We start from the raw sequence: 14,953 nt of genomic DNA, 5'->3' as shown, positions 1-14,953 counted from the left end.
ACCAGTTATGCTGCTGCATACAACCTGCAACAGCATCATTTGAAAGAAGCGCTAAGGTGCTGGGTGGGAGATGGGAGGAAGAAAAGATGGAGAATTACAGATCTCAGGTGTAGGAAGAGAATTTGCAGGAAACAAAGCAATTTAACCTTGCTGAAATTTGATGGATTTATGACTTCATTGTAAGCCATATAGTTATAAATGAGTTATAATTAAGGACATGGATGCTCATATCAAAGGTCAAAGTGAGGCAGGTCCGTGATACAGGACAAGTACAACCAACCATCCCAGTTTGGCTTTAAGAAAAGAATAGCCAATTTAAGTTATACCAGAGGACTGCTCTCCTTATGTACCTAAAAGTCACAATTTAAACAGTAGCTTGGCCATGGCAGAGAGAATAATACAATTACAAATATGTGTATTATGAAATGGTGACTGAACCCACGCTTTGAGATGCAAACTACTGAAGGACCAATCCCCAAATTCCTTTTCTGGGAATATTAATTTTTGGCTGCTTTGGGATTGACTCGCTCAGTATTCAAAATGTAATCTGAATTTATTCAAATGCCAGAAAAAAACAGAGAAATTCCACCCACTGACCTAGATTTATCTGCTTTCAGAACTGAAACGGCACTTTACAGATAAAAAGCAATTTACTGTTTCTTGTATGCAGCCATATATAATAGATGATTAATTACTTTAAAATGCATTAAGCTTAAGCACCTTTTCATCCCCCCCTCTAAGGTCAGGAATGCTGTCTGCTATGTTGGTGATAGTACACAGGACAAGATACATAAGGATCACCTTGGCAAAATCACCCCGAGTTTCCTTTCTTTCCAGCTGGAGTAGCTCTTTCTTTTCCTGAAGTGTAAAAATAACCCCCCAAACCCACAAATTAGCAGTCATTTCCCATTCATTCCCTCATGCTATTCTGAGATTTTTACTTTATTTTTAAGATTTAAAATGTACTGAAGCAAGTTCATGTGGATGTGCTGAAATATCAACAAGAGCAAACACAGATCTTTAGGCTTTTCAAAGGATAATAAGCCAATTTATAGGGAATAATAGTATTACAGCATCGGTTATACTGCTGAACTCAAAGCATAATATAGCTCAAGGGAACAGATAAAACTGCTCTCTAATTCTCTGGAAGGACCGAGGGTCACCAGCTGGAATAAGGACAGGCTTTAACATCTGCGGCTGGTGAGCCTCAAAACATGTAATGTAGGGACAGTGTTAGCAACTGCTGACTTGGCAATTTTGAGGACAATCCTGGTCAAGGCTTCTACTGCTGCATTTTCTGCAGGAAGATTCAGCAATTTTACACCATCACAAATGTGTAGAAATCAAGGGACTTTGATACCAATCCATGGTCTCCAGGGCCATTCGACATGAAGGCAGTGCCTCCACACTACAAGGGTCAAGGGTGGCGGGTATAGGGATATGGATACTGGGAAGATTCCAATGAGTGTCCTCATTTGAGCAGGTACTGCCCCTTCCTTCAGATCCAGCATCATAGTGGACAGGACATTTCTTATCTGAAAAAGGTCTAATTATTGACTGATGCCACGGGTGAATTCTCTTTGGCTCCATCCACCAAGCTTTAAACCATTAAACCAAACTGTAGGAAATTTCAGGTCAAGATGTCTTATGACTTTGCTTATGGGCAAGAGAGCAGAAGAGTTGCAAATGGAGATAACAGGCGGAATCCCCCTTAAAAGACAGAAAGGAAACCAAGTCAGGCAAGCATGCACAATAGGCTCTTAGAACATCTGTGAATCAAAGATGCTTATTAAAACTGCTGCAGCCAATCTTTTCCAGCTGCGTGTTCAGCAGTTAAAGTATATGTATCCTATTACAGTAAGTGGTAGAGGAAACAAGACAAACGTTGTGTTGTCTGATGAAAAGAAATGTCAAGCCTTAAACAGAAAACACGGTATTGCACACTGTTCAACCTCGAGACCATAGAATCCCAGACTGGGTTGAGTTGGAAGGGACCTTAAAGCTCATCCAGTTCCAACCCCTGCCACGGACAGGGACCCCTTCCACTAGAGCATCTTGCTCCAAGCCCCTGTGTCCAACCTGGCCTTGAACACATCCCCTCCCTTGACCAGAGCTCACTCTCTGGGGGTGCAGCTCAGGATACTATGACAATAAAAGCTCACCAGGGCAGTATGTGGTATAATGATACCAGCTGAACTTGCTTTGCTGCTCCTTGCAACACATTGAAAGGGTTAATAGAAACTGAAGTACCTCTTCCAGTGAGTGATGATTTTACACGTCTATGATTTTATATCCACACACACTCCAGCGATGGATCTTGCTAATTATTAACCTAAACGGGACTTACTGGGTTGGGGCATGGTGTGACAGAGTTCAGTGTCATCAGAATAATGAAAAGCTGATAAGAATATCTATCTCCACTGTCCTGGCCAGCAACTTCAGCTATATATAGAGCAGAGGTAGGAACAGGATGAAAGTCTGGAAGGGACCAGGATGAGCGAATCTCCTCATCCATGTTCATCAGTTCCTGGAACTGTACAAATTCAGCCAGGTTTTATGGACCTTCCCATAGCATTGTAACCACACTGATGAACATTAATTGATGCATCTATAATTGTACCTAATTACTGACCCTGAATTATTCAGTCTACCAAGAGGGAGCATAAGCAGAAGTAATGGGATTAAATTCAGACAGGGAAAAATTAGGTTGAATATAAGGGTAAGTTCTCTGGCAACGAGATTCATTAGGATGGCTCCCAAGGGAAATGTTGGGCACTGCTTTCCTGCAGACATAGAAATTTAAGTTTAAACCCATATTCAGGAAATTACCTACATAATTTGGGATGTATTTTCCACTTCTAAATTATTGAACTCTTCAGGAGCTCAGCGGCTGAGCAGGTTTCCGTAGGCAGCCCAGGTGCCAGCCAACCCTACCAACTGATGTCTGTGAAGAGATGATTGCCCTCAAAGCACTTCCACCCGAGCAGACCCTGTACTTATTCAAAGCAAGTTGTACTTAAACTTTACTCTAAAGGCAGCGACGCTTAACTGTGGTTAAGTAGTGCTTAAATGCTCCCCAGAGTGGCAGTTAGGAGGTAGACTGTTTTCCCAGCCTGGGATTATAATTACCTCCCATTCTCCCAGGTAGAAATATGCGATGGGAGGACAGGAGGAAATAGGGGAACACTTTAGAAGAGACATCCTTAATGGCTGCTTTTTCATCTCCCTTTATCATTTGACCTATGAGAAGTTAACTGTAACAAGCTAACACAAGTAACTGTTAGCATGGTAAGACATAGGCAGAGTGAACTTGTATCATGACATGATTAATGATGTCTGACAGTGCTGTGAGTGGCAGAAAAGGTGAAGGAACCCAAATCAGGAATGAAGAAGACATATCCTGCTTATTACACTCCGTAATGCCACCTTAAGGCAGGCAAAGTATGAAGCTTTACAGCCTTATTCAGTATAAAGCCTTTCAGAATTGCCTTAAAACTTCAGTGCGACCACAAGATCTCAGAAGCCAGAAAGAATAACTCCTGTGGCCACCAGTGCTTCCTACTTCTGTTCATCTGCTTATGTTCAGAAATGCCTTTCTGGCATTCAAATTGCACAGAACCAGCCTGAGCAGACATTGCCTTTGGGGGAGCTCAGCCAGTCTTTGGTGCCTGCAGGGTATCAGCTGCCTTCCGAGACAGTCCCGGGTTGTAGATGAGATGATGCCCACTCCTTGAATCATCCGTGCACCTCAAGTACCACTTCATGGCCTCCACCTTCCACAGCACAGAGCAGAGCAGGATATTTCTGGAATTAAACCCTAATCCTAGAAGCATAGCTTCCTGGAATGTGTTGGAAAGGACCTTAAACTCATCCAGTTCCAACCCCGTCCTGGCAGGGACACCTTCCAGTAGAGCAAGCTGCTCCAAGCCCCATCCAAACTGGTCTTGATTAATAATGGTAATGGTAATGGTAATAATAATGACAAAAATAATGATAATAATAATAATATCTTCTTCCACAGCTGAAAGTAAAGGAAAATAGCCCAAATTTCATATGAAATTGCAACTAAATAGGCAAGAAGTCAAACTCAAACAGAAGAAACCTCCTTGATTTTGTGTTCTGCAATGCTGTTAGAAGCTCGGATAAAAATAGGGAAAATATTTCCAGGTCTTAAACATTCACATAGCTATATCTGCACAATAAATACCCATTATTCTTTGTTCTTCTAAATGTATGGGTACGTCAGCAAGCAAAGGTAACACTAAAACTTCTTCATTCTTCACATTTCATAATATTTACAAAAAAGAAAGGAAAACATCTTAATTCTCAGTACCTGCGGCATGAGTTAACATTTGCTTTTCCTGAGTCACTGATTTCTGCTTCTCTGTAAGCTGCAGTACAGCAAGGTGAGTCACTGATGAAGAAGAAGACGACTTTTCAAGGTCCGGAATGTGCTTGTAGGTTTCGGCTGCTCAAATCCTTTCATATCTTTGCTCAGAGCTTTTCTTGATCAAGCAGAAAGCTCATTTAGCCTTTTTTTTAACCTTTATTGATGATCTATAGCATGAGTCTCTGATTTCTAACAGCATCTGCTCCCATGTAAACCTCAGTAACCCATTTTTCAGCTACCACCACCGACGTTGCAATGTTATGGGATCTGTGACTATTTTCAGAACTTATCATTCATTCTACCTATTCAGTGCAACAAAGGCACTGTGTTGCCCCTTAACCATCAGTGTTATGTACTGTAGTTTAATTGCAGTTATGTGGGGTTGGATGCAGTTCTCAGACTAGCTCTCACCATCAAATGGCTTTGCTTTTCATCTCCTGTGAAGATGAAGCTCAGAACTATCATGCCCAGATTCCCAATGGACTGCAGTAGGAAAGATGAGTGGAACACAAAAATCTTCAAAGATAGTTACTTCAAACTCTAGCAAACTTGCATCTCTCATTTTCTTGCTCATTTTCTCTCATTCCTTTTTTGTAACTCTTTGTTGATAGCTTAATTTCCAGTTCAATTCTCTCTTCCCCACATATAATGCAAACCTGGCATCCAAGAGTGGTTTCCTGGCCCTGGATTAGGCTCTCCCATGGCTCAGGTGGACAAAAGCTAAGCAAAAATAGATTTAAAGGTAATGTATCACCTACAGCAACCTATGCTGCATGTCAGCTACAGGTAGGCATCTTTCCAATATCCCTCATTTCTTTAATCCAAAGTCCCAGCACTACTGAGATCATGTGTGATGGAATTCAACCAAACTCAGGCTTCCTGCTTTCGTATCCCAACCTGGTCCTCTACATATGAAGGGTTAGAAAAGATGAGGAATGATATTTTACGGCACTGATTTCTGTTGCTGTGTGGGAACTCGCTGATGCCAATGAACTCATTAGGAAGAGTCCCACATAATCCACATGAATTTATGGCTGTAACTACACTGAAAACCTCTTTCAGAGGGCTGCTCAATGGATCTGTGCCATAGGGATGCACTTCTCACAGGTCGTGGAACTGGGTGCTGAGACAGATGCCCACTGACACCAGTGAAACCAAGACTTCCCTTCTATTTTTCAGCTCTGCTGAACTCTATTTAAATAGACTCAATAAAATCCATGTGTCCTTCTAACCTCTAAAAGAAGGGTTTGAATGAATGACATAATTAGAAGAACAACAACCAAAGACTTTTAATCCTTGCTTATTTTCCCATCTGTTCATAGCTGTGCTCCAATACAAAGAGTTACAAATATCCCTGCAATTTTATCTGGTTTTGTTGGTACAATATTCTGGCTAAGCAGTAACAAAGAGTGCAAAATCTGAAGTCATTTTGTGTCACACCTGTGGTGTGTGGGAGGGAAACAAGGGATATTTGCTGCCTTGGGGATGCAAAGCCACCATCTCCCCTGACAATGAATGGATTTATTCGTTCTGTAACTCAGAACGTCATGAAAGCCCAATCTAGTGTTATGCAGTGATTCCCAATAAATATTTGCAAGTACCTAAATGATGCTATTTCCAAGTATAAGTAATTATACCTTGAAAGAAGGTAGTCAGGACTTCAGAGATTTAGTTTCTTACAGCTAGTTACTAAATCTGTCTTTATTTGCACATTACTCTGTACAGGATCATGCTGCTTCCCTCCCCCACCCTTCCTCTTCCTCTCCTGCCTACTAGAAACCAGTGAATGTATTGGGACAATACAAGAGTCTTAAGGAAGAATTAATGCAATTTTGACAATCCAAGGAAGGAGTGCAAGAGGGGTTAGGAAGAGTGCACATACATCACTGGCGACCTCTACGGACAACCAACATTGTCCTAGTGGCCCTACTGATTGATGGCTTCAGAACAGTCAAGAGTTTTAACAAACCTGATGCTCCATTTCAGACCTGTCATATGAGGCCTTTCTTCAGGATCAGAAGAAAATTTTGGACTATGCCAGCATAATTCATAATCTGAGTCTTGAGCTAGAACCCAAAGAATGAATTTCATAGAATCACAGAATCCCAGCCTGGTTTGTGTTGGAAGGGACCTTAAAGCTCCTCCAGCTCCAACCCCTGCCACAGGCAGGGACACCTTCCACTAGAGCAGCTTGCTCCAAGCCCCTGTGTCCAACCTGGCCTTGAACACTGCCAGGAATGGGGCAGCCACAGCTTCTCTGGGCACCCTGTGCCAGCGCCTCAGCACCCTCCCAGGGAAGAGCTTCTGCCTAAGAGCTCATCTCAGTCTCCCCTCTGGCAGGTTAAAGCCATTCCTCATAAAACCATTTCTCATTTAGAGCTCAAAATTGAATCAGCTGTTATTAGCAAACAATTATTTCTTGAGCATAAAAGATGGGTGATGAAAGACAGAAGAACTCTGTGCAAAGTTACAGTTTTCAAAGGAAAGAATGCTCCTAACCACTGTTTTCCATCACACCAGTAGGTCTCTGCTTTGAAGGATCTCTTTAATTATCTTCTTTGTTGAAACCCTTGAGGGTGTAAATTCAAGCATATTTTAGGGGAGAGCACTCCTGGAAAATCAAAACTCCTGGCAGAAAGTCAATTCTATTCGGATTTTTAATATAGAGATGCCATTTTCAAACCTATAGTTATTGTGTTATGGTTCCCACCAACACATCCATCCTGATGGTTAATAGAGGAGGGGTGAAAAACTTCACCTCTGGCAGTGACACATGAGCATTATTTGGATTTCAGCTCCATAGCAGACACGGTGCAGGACAAGCACCCTGTCAGCAATTAAGAAATAAGGAATTTAACAGAATAATGGATATCGATTAATGACTTTTATTTCTGGCAAAATGAGAAGAGTCAGCAGAAGGCAGAGATGTTGAAACTAATTATAGCCTGAGCAAGCCACTGGAACAAAGTCAATGAAGTCATCTACAGGGATGCTGGAGAAGGACTCTTCATCAGGGTAGCGATAGGACAAGGAGTGATGGGATCAAACTGAAACAGGGGAAGTTCAGGTTGGATCTAAGGCAGAAGCTCTTCCCTGTGAGGGTGCTGAGGCGCTGGCACAGGGTGCCCAGAGAAGCTGTGGCTGCCCCATCCCTGGCAGTGTTCAAGGCCAGGTTGGACACAGGGGCTTGGAGCAAGCTGCTCTAGTGGAAGCGGTCCCTGCCCGTGGCAGGGGTTGGAACGGGAGGATCTTAAGGTCCTTTCCAACCCAAATCCTTCTATGACTCTACAATTCTATGATCTGATCTAACCAAGCCTGGGACAAAGAGGAGTAGAAATACCCACAGCCACATAGAAGAACTCCAATGGAGAGGAAACCCCTGTTTAACCTAAGCCTGACTTGGCAAAGTCTTTTTTGTCAAATCTGACTTTGTCTAAGCCTTTGTCATAGCAAGATCAGGCTCACTGAGACCCTTTGTATCTTGCCCTCCTTCCCATTTACAGCCATCACTGATGTTTCTAAATGCTTTGTTCAATACCAATGGGGTGTACATCGTGCTTCCTGGCTTTTAGCACTTGTTTTAAACAATCAACCTCCAAATTAAGCCTGGAATCTACAGGGCAGTTTTGCTGTTAGGATTTTGGGAGAATGACCCGTATCCAAGAGTTAAAGAGGTCATTGAAATCAGAGCCCCTTCTCCCCTGGAGGGGACGCAAGACAGGGAGAAGACTGACTGATGGAAATGGAAACTTTGATCCTAATCAGAGGGAGAGTGAGGGCAGGATGATGTGACCTGAACATGTGTGCTGAGGAAAGAAGGGAGCTTTGACCAGGATGAAAGATAAAGGAGGAACACTGTGGCTGTACTTCCCCTGATGCTCGTCTGTCCTTGGGCTTTATCCTTTCACCCGCAGGATATTCAAACACCTTAGTTTTAATCTTAAAACTGAATATTCCCGAACATAGGATAGAACATTCCTTGCGTTTTCTTTTACTGAGTTTAACCAAATATTCCATTAGTTTTGCTGTTATTGTAAGGAAGTGCTTTTCCCCAACAAGCTGCAATGTTTCACTTGCTATGCCACAGTGCCAATGCTCTTCTCCCATTGAAGGGACAAACCTATCACTTATCAATCAGCCCTGTCCCTGACTGGGTAATACTGGTTGCATATAGCACTTTTAATTCTGGATTTTCCTATAACATATTCAGACAATGTTTTTCAATACCCTCCCCATGGAAGGTGTTTGAACCTAGGGGGTTTGAACTAGATGATCTTTAAGGCCTCTTCCATCCCAAACCATTCTGATTCAGTGATTCACGTTCTTGTGGAGCTATACAGAGGATACCTGCCATGGATTCATTTATTCAGGTACCATCCACATTTTTTCTGATGGATTCCGTGAAAATCTCAAATAAAAAAATTCTCAATCAGTATTTCTCCTGTTCTAATCAGATATAAAATATAAAAAAATAAATGAAAATAATTTCTACATTGGCAAAGAGTCTTATTTTACATCTAGAAAGGCATGAAGTCTGTAAGTTTGAAAGGATGTTAACCTTCCATTAAAGAAAAGAAATGATTATTACATTAATCTCTGCGCCATATAAAGCAGAAGCACATATTGCACGTGCCTGCAATAAAATTACACCCTGAATTAAACTTGTATTGCTGCAATATTTTAATCCCTTAATTACGGTTTCATTTTCATGTGGTCCCCAGTAATCAAAGTACAGATAAGCTTTCAAAGGAGAAAGCCCTTGAAGAGTGAAGGACAGTGGTGAGGTTGGGGAGGAGGCATGTTTGTCCCATGTGATTTCCTTCAGGAAACAACCAGCAGCTCATGTTAATTATTTTCCTTGTAATTGCTTTAAATCATCCTGCATCCCGAGCCTCAAGGGGAAGGGAAGATCTGCCTCGCTCCTCTGTGGCACATGACACAAGGCATCCCTATCTGCGTGGAGACCTTAGAGCAGCTTCCGGTATCTGAAGAGGGCTACAAAGATGCTGGAGGAGGGACTCTTCATCAGGGACTGTAGTGATAGGACAAGGGGTGATGGGTTCAAACTGAAACAGGGGAAATTCAAGTTAGATATAAGGAAGAAGCTCTTCCCTGTGAGGGTGCTGAGGCGCTGGCACAGGGTGCCCAGAGAAGCTGTGGCTGCCCCATCCCTGGCAGTGTTCAAGGCCAGGTTGGACACAGGGGCTTGGAGCAAGCTGCTCTAGTGGAAGGGGTCCCTGCCCATGGCAGGGGTTGGAGCTGGGTGAGCTTTAAGATCCTTTCCAACCCAAACCATTCTGTGATTCTACGCTTTTCAGTCGCCTCTCACCAGAGAATGCATTTAAGTAATTTCGGGAAAGGAAACCTCTGGGAATGCGATGACAACACAGATTTTCAGGGGATGATAAAAGTTTTTCATTTGAAAACTGCAACAGTGACACCACATTCTGCTACAGGCTTTGAAATAAGAGACGCCGGCGCTTGCCAGTAACCGTGTGCCAGACCTTGTAATTCTTTTGCAGCCATAGGAAAGAAATGTTCAAGGAACTCAGCGTTTATTCCCCAAAGGTTCCCTTTGTATGTGGGTAGCAGCAATCTTTCACTTCAAAATTAATACTTTTGGTATCTTTGAAGTTACAGCTAATTTTCTACAGACTCTTTACCAGGCATTTCTGGATGTACTTGCCAGTGGTGAGGGTCCTCTTGGGATAAAGGGAACTTCTAAGAAATATTAAAAGGAAAATAAAAGATAACACTTTTGAGACGAAATAAGTTGAACAACAAAAGAACAACAAAAGAATAAGTCTGTTATCCTTGGAAAGAATCAAGATGCTTTCTCCAACATCTAATCCTCTTTACTTCCTTGAAAAAGACATCAAGGCTAAACCAAAGTGTTCTGATTTTAACATATAAAGCAAAAAAAAAAATCCCCTATTTTGCTAGTAGGCAACTTTGGAGGTTATCAAGGACCTTGAACCAATTTGAATGCATTACAGTTCTGCATATTCATAAAGATATGCTGAACAGATAGCACAGCAAATGGTTTAATTGAAAAATCAGGCGGTGTGAATAGTTTTTCCTGTGAATCACGGAAATGCGACAAGATCTGTTCATTAATATCATCCCATTTATTTGACATTGTTCTTGTCACTTAATATAAACTTCACACAAAGAACGAAAAATGGAAATTAAGAGTAAAGGGGAAAAATAAACAGAGGAAAATGAAAAAGGGAAGAATGCCCCTGGAAAAGGTGAAAGAATACTGTAAGGGTGGTGAGGCACTGGAATGGGTCGTCCAGGGAGGTTGTGAATGCTCCATCCCTGGTGGTGTTCAAGGCCAGGTTGGACAGAGCCTTGGGTGCCATGGTTTAGTGTGAGGTGTCCCTGCCCATAGCAGAGGGGTTGCAAATGGATGATCTTAAGGTCCTTTCCAACCCCAACTATTCTGTGATTCTATAATATAGGTTACACTAACCACTGATAGGAAAAAAAAAATTATAATGAATGAGGAAAAAAGCAAATAGAATGCAGAGATAAAGGAAAGAGAAAATGGGGAGGAAAAAACGCCACAACATTGAGAAAGTGCATAGCACTTGTAAGAGTAAGGTAAGAGCTTCACAGCATGCCAGTCTATGCTGGAGGGCAGATAGCAGAATCACAGAGCCGTTTGGTGAGAAGGGACCTTAAAGATCAATCAGTTCCAACTCCCTGCTATGGGCAGGGACACCTTCCACTAGAGCAGGTTGCTCCAAGCCCTGTCCAACCCGACCCTGGTAGTAAAGAAGAATATTTCAGATGAAGAAAAGCAACCGTAATCTGCTGGTACTGCTGTTAGCATCAAGTGTTTGCTTGGAGAACCACACCGGTGAGCAGTGTGTGGCCCTGGTGACAGAGGGGAGCACTGTCTGCTCACAGCTAAAGAAACCAAGCTCAATGTAAGCCCTTTAGGAGGGGTCTGTAATGCAGTAGCCGTTTCAGACAACTCTCCAGGTGGATCGATCCTACTCCCGTGCCCACAGATCTGCAAGCAGCAACACATATGGCAGAGCGGACCAACCCTGGGATCCTAAAGCACCTCTTCAGTGACTGATGCAGCACAGGCCACCCTTGATGCCACACCAATGCTGTTGTAAGGCATATCCATGGTTAATCAACACAGCAATCATGTGTAAACATTATTAGATGCATTTGAAATGGGATCTAAGATAGAACATTTGTCCTATGCAATAAAGGGACCAACCCTGCTACCTGCTCTGCTATACTGTGGTTTTAAATAAGCGGATGTTGGTCCTTTCCCATTTATTTACCCTAACAGAAATAGGTCAATTTATTCTTGATTAGCTTTACTAATTTCTTTCCAAGAAGCCCATTCCCCATGGAATGGGAATATGATGCTCCTGGTCAGTTCGGGTCTCTTGAACTCATTGGCGCTGCTGAGCCCTATTGTACATGTTCACCTCCTCTGGCCTCTTTACAGCCATTAAATACCTTGCCAGGTGAGTGATCCTTGGAAAAGACTGAAGTCTGAAAAGGCTATTAAATGCTATTTCTCAACAGCTACATATTAAGTTCTTAAGTTCTCCATACATTGAAATAGCTATAGGATGGTTTATGGGTGAAATTAAAGATCTCCTTTTGCTTTATGAGATTTTACATATGAAATTCCCTTTGAAATTAAGGATAATAACTAAGCAAAACTGTAGGAAGAAAAATTGGTTTTGGACCCACATTCAGAACAGAGAAATGTGATTTAAACATAAATAGGTATCAAACCTGTGCTCTGCCTATGCTGAAGTACATAAATTGTGTTCAAAATGGATGGCTTTTGGTCGGCATTCCATCACTGATGCTCCTTCGTGGCCATCATTTCAGAGAGCATCTTTGCTACTGAAATTAAAAATGAATTGTCAAGAATAGTGCACAAGAATGAAAAACTCCAGCACTCTCCTATATGTTGTTTACGATCCTTATGAAGTGTTTGTGTGTTAGGAGTAATTTAAACTGTGAGCACCATCCAAACTTATGATGCTGCATAAACAACTTGTAAAAGCACCATCCAAACTTATGATGCTGCATAAACAACAAAAAGAAACAATGCAATCTATCAAATGCTCAAGGCTGAAAACTCATTTACTCCTAACTTATTTCAATTATTATGACCAAAGACACTTAAATGTGAGATAAATTCTTATAAAGTCAGTTGTTAATAGACTCTATTAACTGAAATTTATATTAGTAATTGTAGATATTAAGTGTGTGAACTGATAAAAAAGAAAAGCCTAATTGGAAAATGGAGATTAACTTAATTTGAGAGAACAAAATGATATAAAAAAATCATTTGACTCCTCCAAATAACTAGGCCTTACAGGCGAGTTGTTTGGAAGGAGTATGTTCTTCACAGGTCAGAAGCTGAGCTTGCACCTACATTACACTATTGAGTAATGCCCACAGAGCTTACAGCAGGGTAAATGGGAAGAAAAATCCCTGGGAGGAAGAAATCAGGGAGGGAGGGAGGAAGGAAGGAAGAATGAATGGATGGATATATGAATGGACGGATGGATGGATGAATGATTGGGTGGGCAAGTGGAGAGAGGGGTGAATGAATAGATGGATGGAAGGAAGATATGCTTTCAAAGAGTATGGGAAAGTAAGTCTAAAAATAACCAGCACTGAATTAAAATCAGTATTAAAGAAAACTGCACTAAAACCGCAGCATTACAGCAAACAGAATCCACTGAAAGTACTAAATGCATGTGAGTTTTAAGATCCATTTCACAAACACTCGCTAGTACAACTGATGGGTATATATAATTTTTCATGAACCTTTATTACAATGCGATGTTATTTTAAACCACATAAAAGCAATGTGCAACAAACAAGCTACGAGAGCTTTATGACTGCTCCCTGCAAAGTCCCATTTATCACCAAGACTGAAGAGAAACAACTTGCAGATATCAGAAGGAGCAGGCAGAGGGAATATAAAGAATTATTTCTTTAGTTTGTTATTTTCCCAAGCAGAAGAATAAAAAAAAAAAAGGAAATGTTTACAGTGTTTGTTCTGTCAATGACAAAACTCTCATAAGAGCAAACAGTAACACAAGAAATGATAGAGCTTTTTATTTCTCTGTATTTTCAGTCCATTTAAATAGAGCCTCGTAAATATACGTTCTATTTTTACCAGATTAAAACCTGATTTCAATGAGGGCTGCTTGAAATCTGCTTTCATAGTCCCACTGTTTAGCCCATTTTACTTTCTTTACTTTATGACTATGCCTCTCCTATTCACATGTTATATTCTCCCTATGAGACCACCAAACCCGAAATAGGATTAAACACTGAACTTTAGGAAGTCTATCTGCTCTGTTTAAATGGAGACTTCTCCAGGCTAGGCGTTAATGTAACATAACATCTCAGCGCAGTATTCAGTCATCCAAAAGAGAGACCCATTGCGTAGGGATGGAAAATCTTATTTTTAGCAAATTAGGAAAGCGTCCACTTTTCAGGGTCATTACTCACCGCTGAACATTGCTCATGGTGCCTGTTTGGTCTAGAAATGAAACTGAAGAATAGCAGACCATTAGAGGTGCTCTTGCTATTTGATTACGGAACACTGAGGCAGTTGATCTTTTAAAGCTACTACGAATGGTAATTTTCACCTGTGCTCATCAGCTCAGGCCTCACACCAGCAGACAGCCTCAACTGTGAGCAGGCGGAGCTGGTTTTCACTCATGTTATGATGGTTTTCCATCCACCAGTGATTACCAGAGTGAAATACAGTGATTGAGCTGATTGAAATAGCCTGGCCAAATGCTTTCCTTTTATATATAAAACAATCTCAGGTGAAAGGCTTCTTTCTACCATTTTAATGCTGGTGGAAAGGATCATAGAATAGCAGGTTGGAAAGAACCTCAAGGAGTATCTGGTCTAACCTTTCTTGGGCAAAAGCATGAGAATGATTTTTTGACAAAAGAAGAAGTATTCTTTATTTCATCAAAAAGTTGCCCCTGGCTTCTAAAGTCTGACCACTTTGATTGCACGTGTTGATGAATGAAATTTGTGCAGCAGAGGTGGAGTCCGGACCTCAAATGTCAACCCCTGCACTACAGAAAGGGTGAATGACAGAGCTGGAGTTTGCAGGTAGGACAAAAGTAAAGGGAAATAACCAACATCTCCTGTACCATGGTCTATATCCTTATTTGTAAGTAAATCAAAGCTGAGGTGGGTAACAAACCTGTCAAATCATGAGAATCACACACACCTCCATCAGCTGGTAGAGCAGCTCCCCATTGGGTGCAGTTGTTTAGACTAACTTTACCCCATAGAAAAAGATGGATTGACTTACACTACCTATGTGACCTATTTTGCACATCCTTTAAGATGCAATGAATTATCCTCCCTTCACTGATTGCTGAGGGAGACTAGATGGAAACATAAACTAAATATTTACCATTTGAACTACTTTAGGTAGAGGAGATATATCCTAGCCAAACTGTTCTGACAGAAATGGTGAGAATGGTCCTAGCCCTTCCTCTCAAATCAGACTGGCTGACATAAATGCCAGTA

This window comes from Pezoporus occidentalis, unplaced genomic scaffold (assembly GCF_034315485.1).
Source record: "Pezoporus occidentalis ecotype Australia unplaced genomic scaffold, CSIRO_AGI_Poc_V1 ctg45, whole genome shotgun sequence".
NCBI classification, from domain to species: Eukaryota; Metazoa; Chordata; class Aves; order Psittaciformes; family Psittacidae; genus Pezoporus; species Pezoporus occidentalis.
This window is presented reverse-complemented; position numbering follows the sequence as displayed.